Here is a 17,368-nt window from a genome sequence, read left to right as displayed (position 1 = left end):
CTCTGCTGTCAGTGGTAAGATTCTTCAAACAAGGGGTATTAAAGGAAGGTGGGAGGGTAAGGTCTGTTAGAAGGTGATTTCAGCAGTCTGGGCAAGAATGATGAGGGCACGAACTAGTTTAGTGACAGTGGGGATGAGGAGGAAAGGTAGAGTTGGGAGGTGTTTAGGAAGTAGGACAGGTCACACTGGATGGCTTGTTGGACTTCAGTTCTAAGGAGCAAGGAGGAATCTCGGAGGGATTTCTAAAAAAATGGGTTGGGAAGATAGATTTTTTCACTTAATAGGATGCATACATCTTGTCCCTACCTCCAGCCCCACCACCATTCTCCTGGACACTCAGTGTAAAAATGCTTCATTCTCTGAGTCAGCAATCATGTCACAGGTCACAGGCAGTGTGAAAGCCCTCCTTTACCATGCTTCTAACTTCACATGTAGCAAAGTTTCTCCTTCAGCCTAACTTATATGTTCAATAGCCTACTGAGAGTGCATTTTCTCTTCTCCATGAATTAACGCACACAATTATAGACCTGAGAAAAGATTTATACTCTTGCTTTCATTCCGAAGTTCATTAAACCATATTTCTGGCATTTCCTGTCTCCTTTCATGAATCCTCAAATAAATTCTATTTTGCTAATCTTTGTATTTAAAGATATGATTGATCTAGCTCATCAGGGTATGGACTTTGAGGTTCTTGGTTACATTTTGAAGGATTTTTTTCTTTTTAAGTGCTGACTCATCAATCATTTTGGCCTAGACATTCATGTGGACCACATTCGCTGTGGATGCAAAGTGGGCACCCTGGTCGTGGACGGTATTGTCTGGGCCAGACAGAGGCAAGGGACCTAAAACTTTGGCCTTCATGGTCCTGGCCAAATCTGGTCACCAAATGCCTCCTATACTCTTCACTTCTTACAGAACAAAACAAATTTCCCTACTCAACAAAAGCAAACAAACTAAAACCCTTGACACATTATAATAATACATTTTATGTGGCATATCTAGTTTCACTTACTGGTTGGCGCCTGTCTCTAAAATTCTCTAGGAAACAATCATCAGCACCATGCAGGCCGATATCATTTTATTCAAAACAACCACTCATTGCATTCAGACAAACTTGATGTTAATATGTTCATGTGGGCATTCACTAAGAATGTGTTGGTTTCATGCATAGTTCTGCATCTGGCTCTGGATGAATTATGATCAAAATGAAAACAGACGACTAGGCTGGCCTTGTGGGTCACTGTTAAACCCACCATCTGTCTCCATAGGAGGAGAAGGGTTCCATAGATATTTCCAGGCATAGAATGTCATTAATAGGACCATTGATCACTGAGCACCATGATGGGGTCAATGATAGCAATGATCCTATTATACAGCCCATTTAGACTGTGGGCAATGCAAAATGGCTAACAGGCAAAGAACACCATATTAACTCTTTATATAATCTAGCCCACCTAAAGTATAATTTCTAAATGTTACAATTGTGTTATACAATGCATATGTTTATCTGTAAGTAACTGTTTATCATATAGAGTTAGTCCTCATCTTTTAAAAATGTACATTGTGAATTGAAACATTATATCCTACCAAAATTAAAAATAGCCAAATGAAGAAGTAAAAGAGTCAGGCAAGTTTGTAAAATGGGGAATATGCATAGTCACACTGTTTGACATTATGTTGCATAAATATGAAAAGAGACACAGGATTTTACTTGAATAGCTTAAGGAAAGCACAGGGAATGTAAGTTTTATATTATGTTTTATTCTAAGTAATTATAATGTACTAATAAGCTTTAAAGTTATTTTACTTAATTCACAATGCCACATACCCAAATTGACAAATGTATCATTCATTAATTAGTAACAGAAAATATCTAATTCTTATTTTTAAGGTCCTTTAACCCCTTCAGTGCTTCTGAAATCACATACAGCAAATGCCATTATTTGAAACCAATGTTTCTATAGAACAAGAAATGCTATAAAGCAACATTTAGATAATATAATCTAAAATTTTCCAAAATGTTTACCATAGGATAACAAACATTTAAGATTCTTTGTAGGAAAAAATAATGTATAGTTAAATGAGTTTAGGAAATTTTACATAATACATCTCTCAGTGACCCTCAATGCACTTGGGAAATGAAATTTGCCAAATTTGTTTAACCTAGTACTTCATTAGGCCATTGTTTTTTATCCTGCAATATTGAACATTAAATTCTTGTGAAACTAAAGTTCCATGGAGCCCACTTTTGGAAGTGCTATTTTTAAAAGAGTTTATAGCTTAAATCAATTGTAGAGAGTCAAGAATAATTAAAAGTAAATGACAGAGTTGAGAGTGAACTAAGTCATATGACAAAATCATCGAGTCTGTTCTGTAGACTACACGAGAGCCAAACATCATTTAATTTTCTATCTTAATACATCTATTTGCAGATTCTAGAATTGCTTCAATGAAGGGTAAACTTCCTTTCAAGACACAACTGCAATTATCTATATTCTTTGACAATTATCCATATTCTTAATTCCAAGATTTGCTAAATTGGACTCAATTAATGGGAACTAATTTTAAAAGGTAGAAATTTAATATCTCTGGGCAAATGAGAACCAGTGTGAAATAAAAAGAAATAGGATAATCAGTACCTGACAGAATAAGAGAATAGAATTCTTAGAGGAAGGAGGCAAAAATGAAGAGGGAGAGAGGAGGGAAAAAGAAAATGTAGAAAAAGCAGATGTATATATTTATGCACATTTAGTTATGCTACTATGTTCTTTCCATCTCATCACATGTAAGACACATAGGTTTAAATAATATTTTTCTGCAAGTTCAATAATTTATTTTAGAGTTGTCTTTCTCTCCTCTGATTCCTTTCCTTTTCTGCTAGTGAGCAAGTCTATTCTTTCTACTCATTAGCAGAAAGAATAAAGAGAAGTTTGGTGAAGAATCACACAGCTTAATCTTATCATGTCCAAAACCCAACTATCTCTCTTCAGCCCCAAAAATTTGTTGCCCTCTGGAGAAAGGTAACAATATCTGTCTGCTTAAGTACCCATGACAAAAATCTAGCCTTCACTCTAAACATTTTTAATTATTTTATCCCTATATTAAATCAACTAACAACTCAAGCAGTTGTTTAAGGATGTTTACAGTGAAGGTGAACAATCATATTTTTCATTCTACTCCAAATGTTTAGAGGAATTTCAACTACTTTCTAGAAATGCACTGGAAAAATTTTAGCTACTTTCTAGAAATGCAGAATGAAAGAAATGCAATTATTTACTTTATAAATTTTGATACAATCCTATTTTATATCACTTTCTTAAAGTGTCAAATGTCTGAACTCCATTTGGACTGTAAACTGGAGTAGGGTACGATGTCACATTTTTATCTTGTAAGTTTCCACAGTGTCCCATATATTACTGAACACAAAACAGTATATTACATACTTTTTGTATAAATAGATTCAGAATAATTCCAATACAAAACCAGAGTACAAGAGAAGTCTTCCATGGGAGGCATCTACAGATCTGGAGAAGTGAAGGGTTAGAAGACTAAGAAATCTTATCTCAGTTATGCCAACATCAGACCCGGCTATCATTTTAACTCTTGCAAGAATGACAGACATAAAGACATATGTAGTTGACATCCACTGGTTCTGCCTGTCCAGCCTTACCTGTGCTGATAGCATCACGGTTTTTCTTTGAGAACCTAACTTTGCCTCCCCATGCTTGCAGTCTTGACCTCAGTCAGGTGTTCTTTCCTCTACTGGACAAGAGAAGGCCATAAAATAAAAAGCAGCCAGTCAGATGCTCTTTTCTGGGAATCTGAACAGTAACTGGAGCCAATTCAACCTCATGATGTTGCACTAAAGACATAGTACCCTACACCTACCACTTTGACTCTGGAAGCTGGCTGGCTCCTGCCCTTTCTGTGGTGTGAATGACCTTATATTCTAAAAAAAAAAAAAAAAAAGTTCCCCTCCTTTAAATATATTACTATAATCGTTTACACAAAATTGACAGAGAATCAAAATGTCCTCAGAGAACCAAACTTCCTTGTATATACACGTGTAGTGAGGGTTTCACTCACTCATTCCATCATTCAACATGGATGTACCAGAGAATTTGTGCTGGGAACACAATCGTGAATAAGACAAATTTCTACTTTTATGGATCTTTCATTGTGAAGAGGCAGAAATAAGGACATAAGCAAATGAATAAAATATGTATGGATTGCTGTTAATGTTATGAAGGGAATTAACAAAGAATCATAGTAATGATCTACTTTAGATTCAGTAACTGAGAAGACTGTGAGGTTGACAAAACCTTCCTCACTAAGGAGACTGTGGCATGTCATGGCTGAATGTCAGTGGCTTTATTGGAATATGGTCTTCATATAGTATTTTTTTAAACTGTGGACAGTGACCTATTCAGGAGTTTAAAAATTCAGTGAGCTGTGACCAGTCTTTTAAAAGTGCAACAGGACAGAATAGAATAGACTGGAGAAGTAGAGCAGAGCAGAATGGAGAAATATCAGAGAACATCACCCACAGGAAAGCTGAGTATTTCATTAAACTTTTGTTTCCATGGGTCATGGTTTAAATGAGTTTGAAAAACATGATCTAAGGAAACATCTGAGAAGACAGAAACTACACATGCTACAACTAACAGTACCAGGACAAAAGTCTTAAGCAAGGCTGGGAAGGTGGAGAAGAGGATGAACCCACATCTCAGGGTTACTAAGTGGGCAGGGGGCACTCTCTGGGACAGGAAACATGCAGGGCCCATGGACTCAGTCTCCTGGGACAGACTAGTTGTAAGGAAGAATTCACTCATTCCAATTCAACAAATATAGAGTACAGAATCTATTCTGTGGCTAGTCCTATATCTGGTGAGACAGGTGGATTCACCCTCCTCTTTCCTCATGAGCTGATGGCTGGGGTTGGTGGCTGGAGTGGGCCAGTGTTCGACCACTGGTGTCACCCAAACCCCAGCTGACAGAGGAAAACTTGTCCTGTGAGACCCTCTGGAGAAGGGGCTGTAAGACAGCGAGTGAGTCCGGTGAGGAACTGTGGCACTAAAGCACCCTGGAAGAGCTCATGTCTCCCTCCCCATCACTGCACTGGGGAGGTTGCTGAAGAGAGTGATGGGCGTGGCAGAGGGAACTTCCTGAGCTCAGCCAAAGAATGATAGTGACAATGCAAAGAGGGTCACCAAAGTGTAGTTTGAGCACCACAAAGTTCCCCCAAGGACATCTGAGTCCTAAGGTGAGGATCGCCTTGGCTTTTACCATCAGAAACATCAGGGTGCAAGCCAGGGCCTTCAGCATGTGGGGCAGGAAACCACCACACCCTGCTTTCAAGGCAGGGGCTGCCCAGGAAAGCAAATGAAACCTGTGGGGACCTTACAGCATAAAATGAGATAGTCTCATTGACTTTCTCGATCTCCTGACCTCGTGATCCACCCGTCTCGGCCTCCCAAAGTGCTGGGATTACAGGCTTGAGCCACCGCGCCCGGCCTCATTGACTTTCTTAGCAACTAAGACTGTCATTATTGTTGCTTTATCCCTATTTTACCACACCTCTTTAGAGATTAGGTTGACATAATTCATCTGGGACCCAGGTTCATAAGACACATTGTCGGCTTATCTTATATAGTTTTTATGTTGTTTTATCCATGGGTTGACAGGCAAGAAAAGTAAGAAAAAAACCTAGAAGACTCTTCCAGAAGGACTACTCCAACCAGCAGCGCTGGGCTCCACATTGGCCGGCCAGCCGTGCAAGTCCTAGTGTTCCAAGGCCACTCAAATCAAATCTTGGCTGGCAATGATTCTCAGAACATATAAGCGAAGGCGGAGATGGGAGGAACAATAGGTATCTCTTGAAAGAGATCATCATTGGACATGGATTGCAGATGAGGAGAGGTCTGGCCACATTGAACCATTAGTATAGTATCTACCACGAATGCGGAGCCTACTATATGCAAGTCACTGTATTAAATACTTTAGATTTAATCCTTATAACAATCCTATACATCAATGTCCTCATTTAAAAGATTATGATTAAAGATTAAAATGGAGATTAACTATTTCAAGATCACCTACTCAGTAAGTGGTAATGCTAGAACCAGATACTGGGTGGAAAAGAATGGAGGTCTCAGCTTCTGGGGAGAAAGGAGATGGTAAGACCTAGAAGGTGGTTGGAGTTCAAACCAAACTGGCTGGGTTTGAGAGCAAAAATGTGTGAAGTTCAGTGGGAAGGTCCCAGTGTGAGAGCTTTGAGAGTCTATGGAGTCCATTTCAGTCACATTGGGACAAGCCCCACTTCCTCCAGAGCCAGGCTTGATGACTAGAGGCTCAGGAACTGTAGACTTTAGTCTTGAAGCCTAGTTGGTGCTAGAACAAACAGACAATGCTATATCTTTTTAAACATTTTAAAATTTGTTTTATATTCCAAGAAAATTTAATATTTATGTTCACTTTCATTAGCATTGCAGCATTTGTATAAGATGTTTAATGTCCAAAAAAGACTTACTTGCTTCCTTTCCCTTGTGGGATATAATTGCACATTTTCAGAGCATTTACATTTGTTACACTTAATCTTTGTTTATTCTATTCATTTGATTACACAGGCCAAAAAATGAAATCTGTAGTTTTCAATGCTATCATACATTTAAAACATTATTTATTTTTAATTGATCAATAATAATTGTGTATATTTATGGGATGCAAAGTGATATTTTATCTATGCATACATTGTAGAAAGATTCAATAAACCTAATTGACATATCTATCACCTCACCAATTTCTCATTTTTTTTGCAGAGAGAGTATTAAAAATCTATTTTTTAGTAATTTTGAAACATACAATATATTATTATTAACTATGGTCATCATAGTGCAATAGATCACGAAATCTTATTCTTATAAAATGCCAGATTAGTGCCCATAAAAAAATCCATTGCTTAAACATGGAATCCTAGAACATTTTCGGAGTATATATGTGAAAAAAAAAATGCATAGGAGAAACTTCCAACTTTTCTCTTTCCTTAAAGCTCCCATAAAACAGAAGATATGTAAAAAGTTTAACTTTATTTCTAAGCCCTTGTCACCAAAGCAAAGGGAATAGTAAAGATTATAAGAAAGCAAACATCTGTAGAATAGCTTACATTTATATGAGCCTCAGATTTGGATTCTTAAAAAGAATTTATTTCACTGGGAGTCAACATTGGTTGACTCTAAGAAGGGCTGGGGAGAGGTTGTTGGTTTGCAAGACTTAAGGTCCATTTCTGATTCATCAGAAGTGGACTGAAGAGAGGATATCATTCATTATGCAGAGACATTCTTCTCAGAGTCCAGACAAAATAACTGAGGTATTTTAGTTTTTGGAGCCCCTTGGTAAGCAGATCAATTCTAAGAGAACGTGGACAGACTGAAAACCAGTAAGACTCACTTCCTCCGCCCCGCCCCAACCTGCCATGCTCCTGTGCAGAGCTCAGTTACACAGGAGCTGCCTAATCCAAGCCTTGGGGAGCCTTTGCCAAGAATGAATTGCTACTCTCAGCATGAACTGCAAACATCCGAGTGAAGTGGGAAGAGCAGATTCTGAATGGGAAAGGAACAAAGATCCATCGCAGGGCCATGAATGAATCAGCTATCATTTACTATTTAAGGGCCCGGCAAACAACAATGCTTTTGACAGGTACCTTAGACATTACCGCCATTTCCTGTAATTACTGAGAGATGAGGAGAACTGAGCACCTGATTGCTTGGGGAATAGCTCACAGAAACCCAACTCTAACAAGGGATTCATGACTGTCCTTTTTTTTAGATGTTTATGCCAGAATAAAGAACAAAGGCCCCTCTATCTTACAAAATTAAAAAAAAAAAAAAAAGACTGCTTCTAGAATTTGATTTGAGGATCTAAAATTTTGCTGGGTGGGCCTGTAAGACAAGTATCTTTCTGAACCGTGGAGGTGTTTTAAATGCCTGCTTTTGTGTACGTCTCAGATGTGAGAACAATTCCTACAGAACACTAAACAGCACTTCATAAGCCAAGTAATGACTCTGAGCAGATGAGAGGAATGCTCTTTTGTGCAAAATGTAACAACATCTCCAAAACGGTAGAATCATTATCTACTGTTTGTTCACATTTATACTTACTTCAAAGAATATGATAACTTGCTATAAAGGTGCCTTGTGACTGAAAACTGAAATGTACTGTAAGAAGGTTTATATCATAAGGAAAAACAAAACCTATGGGCCCGTAAACATTGGAACTATTTTAAAATCCATTTTCACAAAAGATGTAAAACTCTTCCTATTTCTTATAACTTAAGAGGGATTGTTTGCAATGATTTGGAGACCAGTTTTTAACCTTTAAATTTAATTCTGTTGGTAATTTTTGTTTATTTTTATCACTCAAAATCTGTGCAGGACAAATGTATATTAGACAGTGTCTCAGTCTCTCCTGATATGTGAATAACTCCCACTTAAGTTTTAGAGCATTTTGCTTCATACTATGTTTCATAGAGAATTGAGTTTCTTGCTAAGTGCAAACTGAAATGCTTCCTTTTCCTAGGGAAAAAATGTGCTTTGGTTTTGAAGGATAATAACCACATATCACATGATATAATTATTATCACTTGTTACAAAAGTGGACTTTCATAATACAGATCTGAAATCAAACCTCAGCTTTTATAGCTATAAGACATTGTGCAGATAATTATTCTTTTTTGGCTTTAGTTTTTGTATCTTTGCAGTAAGTAAAGTAATATGTAGCTTACTAGTTCTTATGAAGAGTAAATGAGATAACATTTGTTGAATGCTGGCCCACAGTTCCCTTTCTCCATCTCCTATTATTTTTTTGAGACAAACAGCCTTGAAACATCCAGTCAAAAAGGAAAGGAGAGAGGCCCAGGGAAGAATTACAAAAGACCGTCTATTATCATTGTTGCTTGTGTTTGCCATCGAAGTACTGGATAGAACAAAGTCTTCTTGTATGTTTATCTTTGTTCTTCTTACTTTTTCCCCCATCAGAGGTAACTACTATCTTGATTCATATTTATGATTTTATTGCCATTGCAAAGTAGTCTTCTGAGAATGTATTTACCTGTGTGTGTGTGTCTATCTATCTATCTATCTATCTATCTATCTATTTATCTAATCTGTCTTCCTATGTACTTTTGATCTCTGTAAAAAAGGGTATTATACTTAGCTGGACTTCAGCAACCAGCTTGTATCTACAACTCTTTTGCTTATAGTTGTCAACGATTCATTTTTTTCTTTTGAGTCATAGTCCATGCTTTGAATATACCACAAAAGTGCGAGAGTACCTCTGGGCTGTATATTCCCTCAGGAATGCAATGGTCACATGTTTAACTTGATGAGATAAAGCCAGATTATTTTCTAACATGGTGTACCAACTCACACTCTTGCTGGCAGTATGGGGATCTTATAGCTTCCAATCTACTCCAGTGCTCTGTATTACCAGACTTCTTAGTTTTTGCCAATCCGGAGGATATAAAGTGGTGTCACTTTGTAGTTTAAATTTGAATTTCTCAGATTACTAATGTAGTTTAGCATATTTTCATATGTTTACCAGTCATTCATTTGTTTTTTCGGTGAAAGGATTATCCATGTCTTTTTTTTTTTTTTTTTTTTTTGAGACGGAGTCTCTCTCTGTCGCCCAGGCTGGAGTGCAGTGGCGCAATCTTGGCTCACTGCTAGCTCCACTTCCCAGGTTCATGCCATTCTCCTGTGTTAGCCTCCCGAGGAGCTGGGACTACAAGCGCCTGCCACCACACCGGGCTAATTTTTTGTATTTTTAGTAGAGACAGAGTTTTACCATGTTGGCCAGGATGGTCTGGATCTCCTGACCTTGTGATCCACCGCCTCAGCCTCCCAAAGTGCTGAGATTACAGGCGTAAGCCACTGAGCCCAGCAAGGACTATCCATGTCTTTTGTGCATATTTCTTTTCAGCATTTTTTTGTCAAAAATATTTATCTGCAATTCTAATGCTTTCTTATTTTTATATATGGCCATGACTTGTTTTTCCATTATCCTTATAGTTTTTTTTTTATATATATATAAATAGAACTTCTTAATTTTAATGCTGTTGAACTCATCAACATTTTGTGGCTAATAACTTTTTTTTTTTTTTGAGATGCAATTTCACTCTCATTGCCCAGGCTGGAGTGCAACGGTACAACCTCAGCTCACAGCAACCTCCACCTCCCAGGTTCAAGCGATTCTCCTGCCTCAGCCTCCCAAGTAGCTGGGATTATAGGCATGTGCCACCACACCCAGCTAATTTTGTATTTTTAGTAGAGACAGGGTTTCTTCATGTTGGTCGGGCTGGTCTCGAACTCCTGACCTCAGGTGATCAGCCCGCCTTGGCCTCCCAAAGTGCTGGGATTACAGGCATGAGACACCGAGCCCGGTCTCTGGCTAACAATTTTTATTATATTTTAAAAATCCTTCTCTACCCTAAGTTCATAAAAATATTACTCTACATTGCTCAATTTTAATTCTTTGGTTACTAGGGCTTGATAGTAAGCAGGGCATGTGCCACCTCATTTGCTTCTCCAGGAGAGTTTCGGCAATACTTGCTTTTTTGCCTCCATTTCCCTTCCATATACATTTTAGAATCAATTTGTCAAATTCCTGTGAAAGTACTCTATGGATCTGGATTACATTTTCCTTGATCAATTTGTAGAGAATTGATAATGCATGATTTTTAATTTTCCTATCCATGAGTATACTATATATCCACTTAGTTAGTTCCTCTATAAAAATGTCCAATGACTTATAAGATTTTTCCATAATTGTCTGGTTTATTTTCATCATATGTATTCTTCTTTAGTAACTTATGTGTTTAGATTCTACTAAAGTGGTAAGTGCTATGTTTTTGTGGGGAGAGGGCAGTTTTCTATGTAGACAATCATCATCGTCATTTATTTTGTGTTCATGCATCCATTCAATACCTCAAAACAAAATCAGCACTAGTGGGCATTTTTGTCTTGCTCTTGATTTTAAAGGAAAGATTTCTGATGTCTCACTACTAAGAATAATGTTTATTATAGGTAGAGGCCCTCTCTCAGTTTAAGGAGGTATGTTCTTGTGCTAGTTTCTGAGAGAGTCTAATCATAATTAGTTGTTGAATTTTGTTATATTTTTCCTACATCAAATAAGATGATTATTAAACAGAGGCTTTTAACCTAAAAATCTAAAAATCAGATTTTTTAACATTTTTGTCTACTGTGATGGTGAATTACATTTATAGGTGTTCTAATGTTAAATTATTCTTGCGTTCTAAAGATGAATCCAATTTGATCCTAGTTGGATTCAGTTTGCTAGTATTTTGTCTGGCAATTTAACTTCTGTATTCATGAGTGAAATTGGTCTGAAATTTTTCTTTCTCTTACTGATCTTATGCAGTTTCTTATCACATAATGAATTGTGTCTAAGGTGTGTTCCCTTTTTTCTATTCTTTGGGAAAAATATTTTAAGATTGAAATAATTCTTAACTACTTATTCCAGAAAAGGCCTTATTATGCTATATGCACCCAAGGAGCTTTGTTGGACCAGTTTAGTCATATGACCTACACATGTTTGGGCAAGTTATGACCTCAATAGTAAGTCCTACAGGGTTCCCCCTAATGTCATAGGAGACGAATGAGGAGTTATGATCTATTGCATGCGATAATACTCAGCAGCTAAATGAAGAGTAAGGGAAAAAATAACAAACTTGGCCTGGCTTTAGGACTTTTTTTTTTTTTTTTTAACCATACTCTAAACCCAAGTAAGTTTAAGAGGCAAATGATTTTTTGACAATTAAAAAATCACTGACAGTAGAATCACAATTTACTATTCTATGTTGCTAAAGACACATATCCTGGAGAAAGAATAATTTCTGGCATATTTTCTTCTTTTGTACATGTATTCATAAATCAAAATTCTCTCTGACATCAAGAAAGGCACAAAATAATGATGCTTTGTTTTGTTTTATTACTGGTCCCAGAGATAAGCAGGAAGCTCCTTCACACAGTGAAGTGGAGGGTAGTTCCTCCTCCTTTTACCCCTCCTCTCAGGTACCCACAGATAAACAGGGCACTTGGGGGTCAGTGCAACCCTGCCCACTCCACTCCTGGGCCAGAGAATTAAACTCTAGATTACCACGGTCATTACAGGGATGCAAAACTTCAATTTCAATAAGATTGAGGGGCTTGCCTAAATGAAACTGCGGTATTTTAAAATGAAAAACCGTCACTACTCAATATATTTTGGTGATGTCCATGTGCCTGTATAAATGTGATTAATGATAGCTGGACATTCAGGACAAATTAATCTTCTCATTTATTCATTCTTTATTGCCATATGTACAATACTCACTATAGTAGGGTATTGAGCTAAGTATTATGTAAAAAACAGAAAATAAAATAGTACTAGACACTAAGTTAAGCACTGTAAACATTTAAATAAGGCAGCATGCTTGACTTGGATGAGCCTAGAAATGATATTGCCCTCAGCATGTTTACAATCTAGCATTTTTATTCATAATATGCATACAGGTAGCCGGGGTTTTAAATTTACTGAATTGTGTTTTAGTTACTTAAATTTTTATTTTACTTTGTCTCAACTGACAAAGTGAATAGCAAGCACTAAACAGCTGGGCTTGGTGGCTCACGCCTGTAATCCCAGCACTTTAGAAGGCTAAGGCAGGCAAATCACTAGAGACCAGCCTGGCCAACATGGTGAAACCCTGTCTCTACTGAAAATACAAGAATTAGCCAGGTGTGGTGGCGCATGGCTGTAATCCCAACTGCTTGGGAGACTGAAACAGGAGAAGTACTTGAGCCTGGGAGGTGGAACTTGCAGTGGGCGGAGATTACACCACAGCACTCCATCCTGGGCGACAGAACGAGACTCATCTCAAAAAAAAAAAAAAAAGTATTAATAGTAATTGATTCTAGTGAAATTCTATTGTTATTGATTCTATTGAAACTGCTTTTGCAAAAATTATAACTGAGAAAATTATGATAGTGAAAGAGATCTGACCTGAGTCCATCTTACTTCTAACCTCCAAAATGTTCCTGTCCATTCCTGGGCATAGGCTGAACTACCTTGGGAGGAACTTAGTTTATCGTTTAATTTTGAAACAAAGATGATAGCAGCCCTTTCCCAAAACAAACCCCCTTCTTGCCTGGGAGCCAGACTACCCATTGAAAGACTAGCAAATTAGTCACAACATTAGAAATTATGATTTAGGAGTTATGCAGCTAGAGACTGCAAGATTCTAAACTTTCCCAATTGCTCCTAGAGGTTACATCACTATTGTAAAACCTAAGATTGGTGCTTGAGATATTTTTCAGACCCTGCACTCCATGGATCAGCTGATGCCACCCAGATTGATAAACTGGCTCATCTGGTCTTGCAGCCCCAACCCAGGAACTGACTTAGTGCAAGAGGCCAGCTTCAACTCCCTGTGATTTCATCTCCGCCCCAACCAATCAACACTCCCCACCCTCTGACCCCTACTCACCAAACTGTTCTTCAGAAACCCCAGTCTCTGAATTTTCAGGGAGACTGATTTTGTCAGAGGTGTTGGAGCCAGAGCAACTCCACCTTAAGTGAGGGCTAGGAAAACGAGGCCGGGACTTGCTGAGTCGCACTCTCAGAAAGTTAGGCATTCCTAGCCTCTAGATGTTTATGGTTAAAGAAACAGATTGATAATGTTTACTAAACAGACCCAGACTTAGGAGTGTCCTGATGTTCCAATATCTTGAGAACAGAAGCATTCCTAATTTTGCTTTGAAGATAATAATATCTTTATCTTACAGTGTGCCATCAATCCTTTTCAGTAAATTTTATTTTGGTATTCCAATATTCTTTAATAAATCTAATATTTTAAAATAATTCCTATACTCTGTAATGTATAGCTACTCTGACACAAAAACTGGGTGAACACCACCCAACAATTTAGTCGAGTCTGGTGCTCAGAATGGAGAAAACCCAGGAATGTATCATCCCTTGCAGAGTTTTGCTGTGATGAGATTTACTTCTGTCTGAATTCCATGAATAGTACTCATAGTAGTAGCCTCTGAATTTTTAAGGACAAAACAAAAAGGTGTAAACCAAAAATAAAATTATAAGCTTCCCAACCAACTGCCTTTAATGCCTTTGGCCCTCTCCTCAGCCAATGGCATTTTAAAGTAAACCTGAAGTACTAGTTTAGCCCATGATGGGAATAGATGGTAGGATATGCCTCATTATACCTCCCTCCACTTGGAATTCAGGCACAGCTGACCAGCATTAACATTAAAACAGAGACCTTAAGACTGACAAAACAGACCCAGATACCAACATGACAGAGAGCAGATCCTGAATAAAATCGAAGTATTTTACTCCGAAATATATTTCTTTGACCTACTTTGAAATGGTTCTGCAAAACTATCTCCTGTGGGGAAAATCTACATTCTGTAGAGAATCCTCGTCATTTTCCATGTCTTTTTCCTGATCCAGGAGAGAATTAACTACGCATATAGTATCTTTTAAAGTCTAATAAGAAACATTTACAATCTATTGCCTCTGAAGCCTGCCACCTGGAGGCTTCCTCTGCGTAATAAGAACCTTGGTCTCTGCAACCCCACCCCTCTGCCTTTTTTTCCCCACCCAGACAGTCCCTTCTGTTGATTCCAGGTCTTTAGATAAACACTTTCAAGCAATTGCCAATCAGAAAATCTTTGAATCCACCTATGACCTGGAAGCTCCCTGCCCCTCCACCCCCTTGGGGCCTCCGCCACCTCATTCCAAGTTGGACCAAACCCATGTACATCTTATATGTATTGATTGATGTCTTATGTCTCCCTAAAATGTATAAAACCAAGCTGTAGCCTGACCACCTTCTGTTACCTGGGGTCCTTGCTCCCAGAGCTCCCAAGATGGCCGTGGGCCCTTTCCAATATGGTGGCAAGCCTTGTGTTCTCTGACCTGGGGTTCTTGGCCTCATGGATTCCAAGGAATGGAATCTTGGGCCATGCAGTGAGTGTTATAGCTCTGTCACAAGCTGTGGGTCACAAAGAGAACCGAGCAACCCAGTGACTAGTGTTCAACTCAATGAGGACAAACCCTGGGCCCTTAGCAGTGCAGGAAAAATGGCGCGAGCCTCTAGCCCGATAGGGAGCGGCAATGGGCACCTTGTGGATCAGGAGCACAGAGGACACTCTGTCCAATCAGAAGGGATGGAAGTCAGCGGCGGGTCTGTGGGGGCGGCAAACAGCAGTGGTGGAAGGCGAGCGAAAGATCAGCTCCAGCCCTAACAAACACGGACCAGAAGAGTGCAGTTGCAAGATTTAATAAAGTGAAATCACAGCTCCCAAACGGAGGGAACCCAAAGAGGGTTGCCAGTTGCTAGCTCCAATGCTTGGGTTTATATCCTGATCATTGGCACTCCTGCTGTGCTCTCAGGTGATAGATGGTTGGCTATTTCTTTACCTCCTGGTTTTGCCTAATCAGCATTTTCGTGAGATCTCTGATTGGTCGGGTGCGAGCTAAGTTGCAAGCCTCGTGTTTAAAGGTGGACCTGGTCACCTTCCCAGCTAGGCTTAGGGATTCTTAGCCTGGGAAATCCAGCTAGTCCTGTCTCTCAGCGCCACTGCCTGGGTAATAGAATGAGACTCGATCTCAAAAAAATTAAAATAAAAAAATAAAAAAGAAAACAAAACAAAACAAACTACAACAATGAGAAACTTTATTCCCACTTAATCACTGGATCTAAAATAACACATTAAAGGTATTTTCCCTAATGGCTAACAGGAGTATTGGGAAAAATACTAAATGTGAGGAATTTTCATCATATCTCTGCTACTACACATGTCATAGAACAAGCGAATTGGGTTTTACGGACTTGAGTTTCTTTAACTAAAATACAGCACTAGGACTCTAGTTATTACATACTGGAAATTTGCTAACAAGAACAGATTTTAGGTGCTCTGACCACACACAAAAAAGGTAACTCTGTGAGATGAGGAATATGTTAATTGCTTGACTGTAGTAGTCATTTATGAATATGTCTGTCAAAACATCATGATGTGCACCTTAAATATACACAATAAACATAATAATAAAAAACATTTCACATTAGACCAGAGGATCACTATAGCCCACAGGCTACCACCACTCTACTAAAACAAGGCAGCTGGAAGTTTGCGGGTCAAACGTTGTCTCCAAACATTTATGACATGGTTTCCTGAAGCAGTTATAACAAGGGGAGTTGAGGAAGAAGAGAGGGCCTGGGGAATATGGTGGAGATGAGGTCTAGACACCCTAGAATCAACATCTCTGGTTTCTTAGATTTAATCACATGGCCCAAATTGATTCTCCCTCCCCCCTCCCTTTCTCCCCTCCCCATTCTTCTCCCCCCTTTTCCTCTTCTTCTTCTTCCTCTTCCTTCTTCTCCTCCTCCTCCTCCTCTTCATGAGAAGATGAGCAAGGATTGATTTCCCATTTACTAAAAATTCAATCGGGACAAGAGACGTGTGTGTGTGTGTGTGTGTAAGGTGTGACATTCGTATTTTGCAAGAGAATGGACAGTAATTGAGGAAGGAGTGGGGCTGGGGATAATGACAAGGTAATAAAGATCCCTGCTATGACAGAACTCAAAATGTAATTGGGCTGAGAAGTGTGTCACACATAAAAGAAAGCCCAGAACACATGTGTACAGTATGATACAATCTCTGGTGCAGGGAATGAATGGAATAATTAGGGTTCAGGTGATGCCTGAGGAAAGGCATGCTCACAGAGAATGAGAGATTGACACGGCATCCTGAATCTCTATTTGTAGATTGGCTCTGGACACAAATGTCCCAGTGAAGGAGGAACAGGGGTGTTGGGCAGGTCACCCACTGGCCAGCCACTGCCCCACCCTGCCCCCAAGACCCATGCATGCTAGATGTTAAATTCTAGCTAGCTAGCTTGGAGGCTGCAAAGAAGTACAGTCCTTACCAGTGAGGCAGGGGAGATGAGAATGGGACAGCAGAGCACCATGCCATCTGAGGCAGGACCTCTCCTTTCCTGCTCAGCGTGCTTTCAGTTTGGGAATTTGGAGAGAGTGAAATTTTTCTTCCAAGCCTCTATTGCTAGTAGAAATGCCGTATGGATCACAGGACTTAGCTGGATTCTCCCTGATTAGGCAGACTATGCTGTGGGGCAGGGTGGTCTTCTAATATGTGTCAGTTATTCTGCTGAATGAGAGGGTCTCCAATTCCCATTCCTGCAAGAATGTTCTGTAATTCTAAGTCTTGGCATCTTTAGTATAATTTACATTCTTTCTGCAATAACTATATGGGATTTCTTTCACCAGTTCAAATCTAAA

At 38.9% G+C, this 17,368-nt stretch overlaps 1 protein-coding gene across 1 annotated transcript in view; it reads right to left on the bottom strand.

The window, feature by feature from the left end:
* The window catches only part of XKR4 (XK related 4), a 433,210-nt gene that overhangs the window by 312,489 nt on the left and 103,353 nt on the right, over window positions 1-17,368 (bottom strand). The window lies entirely within an intron of this gene.

This window comes from Trachypithecus francoisi, unplaced genomic scaffold (assembly GCF_009764315.1).
Source record: "Trachypithecus francoisi isolate TF-2019V2 unplaced genomic scaffold, Tfra_2.0 Lachesis_group7, whole genome shotgun sequence".
Lineage (NCBI taxonomy): Eukaryota > Metazoa > Chordata > Mammalia > Primates > Cercopithecidae > Trachypithecus > Trachypithecus francoisi.
The sequence above is the reverse complement of the archived record's forward strand: the minus strand, read 5'-3'. Positions and strand labels throughout refer to the sequence as shown.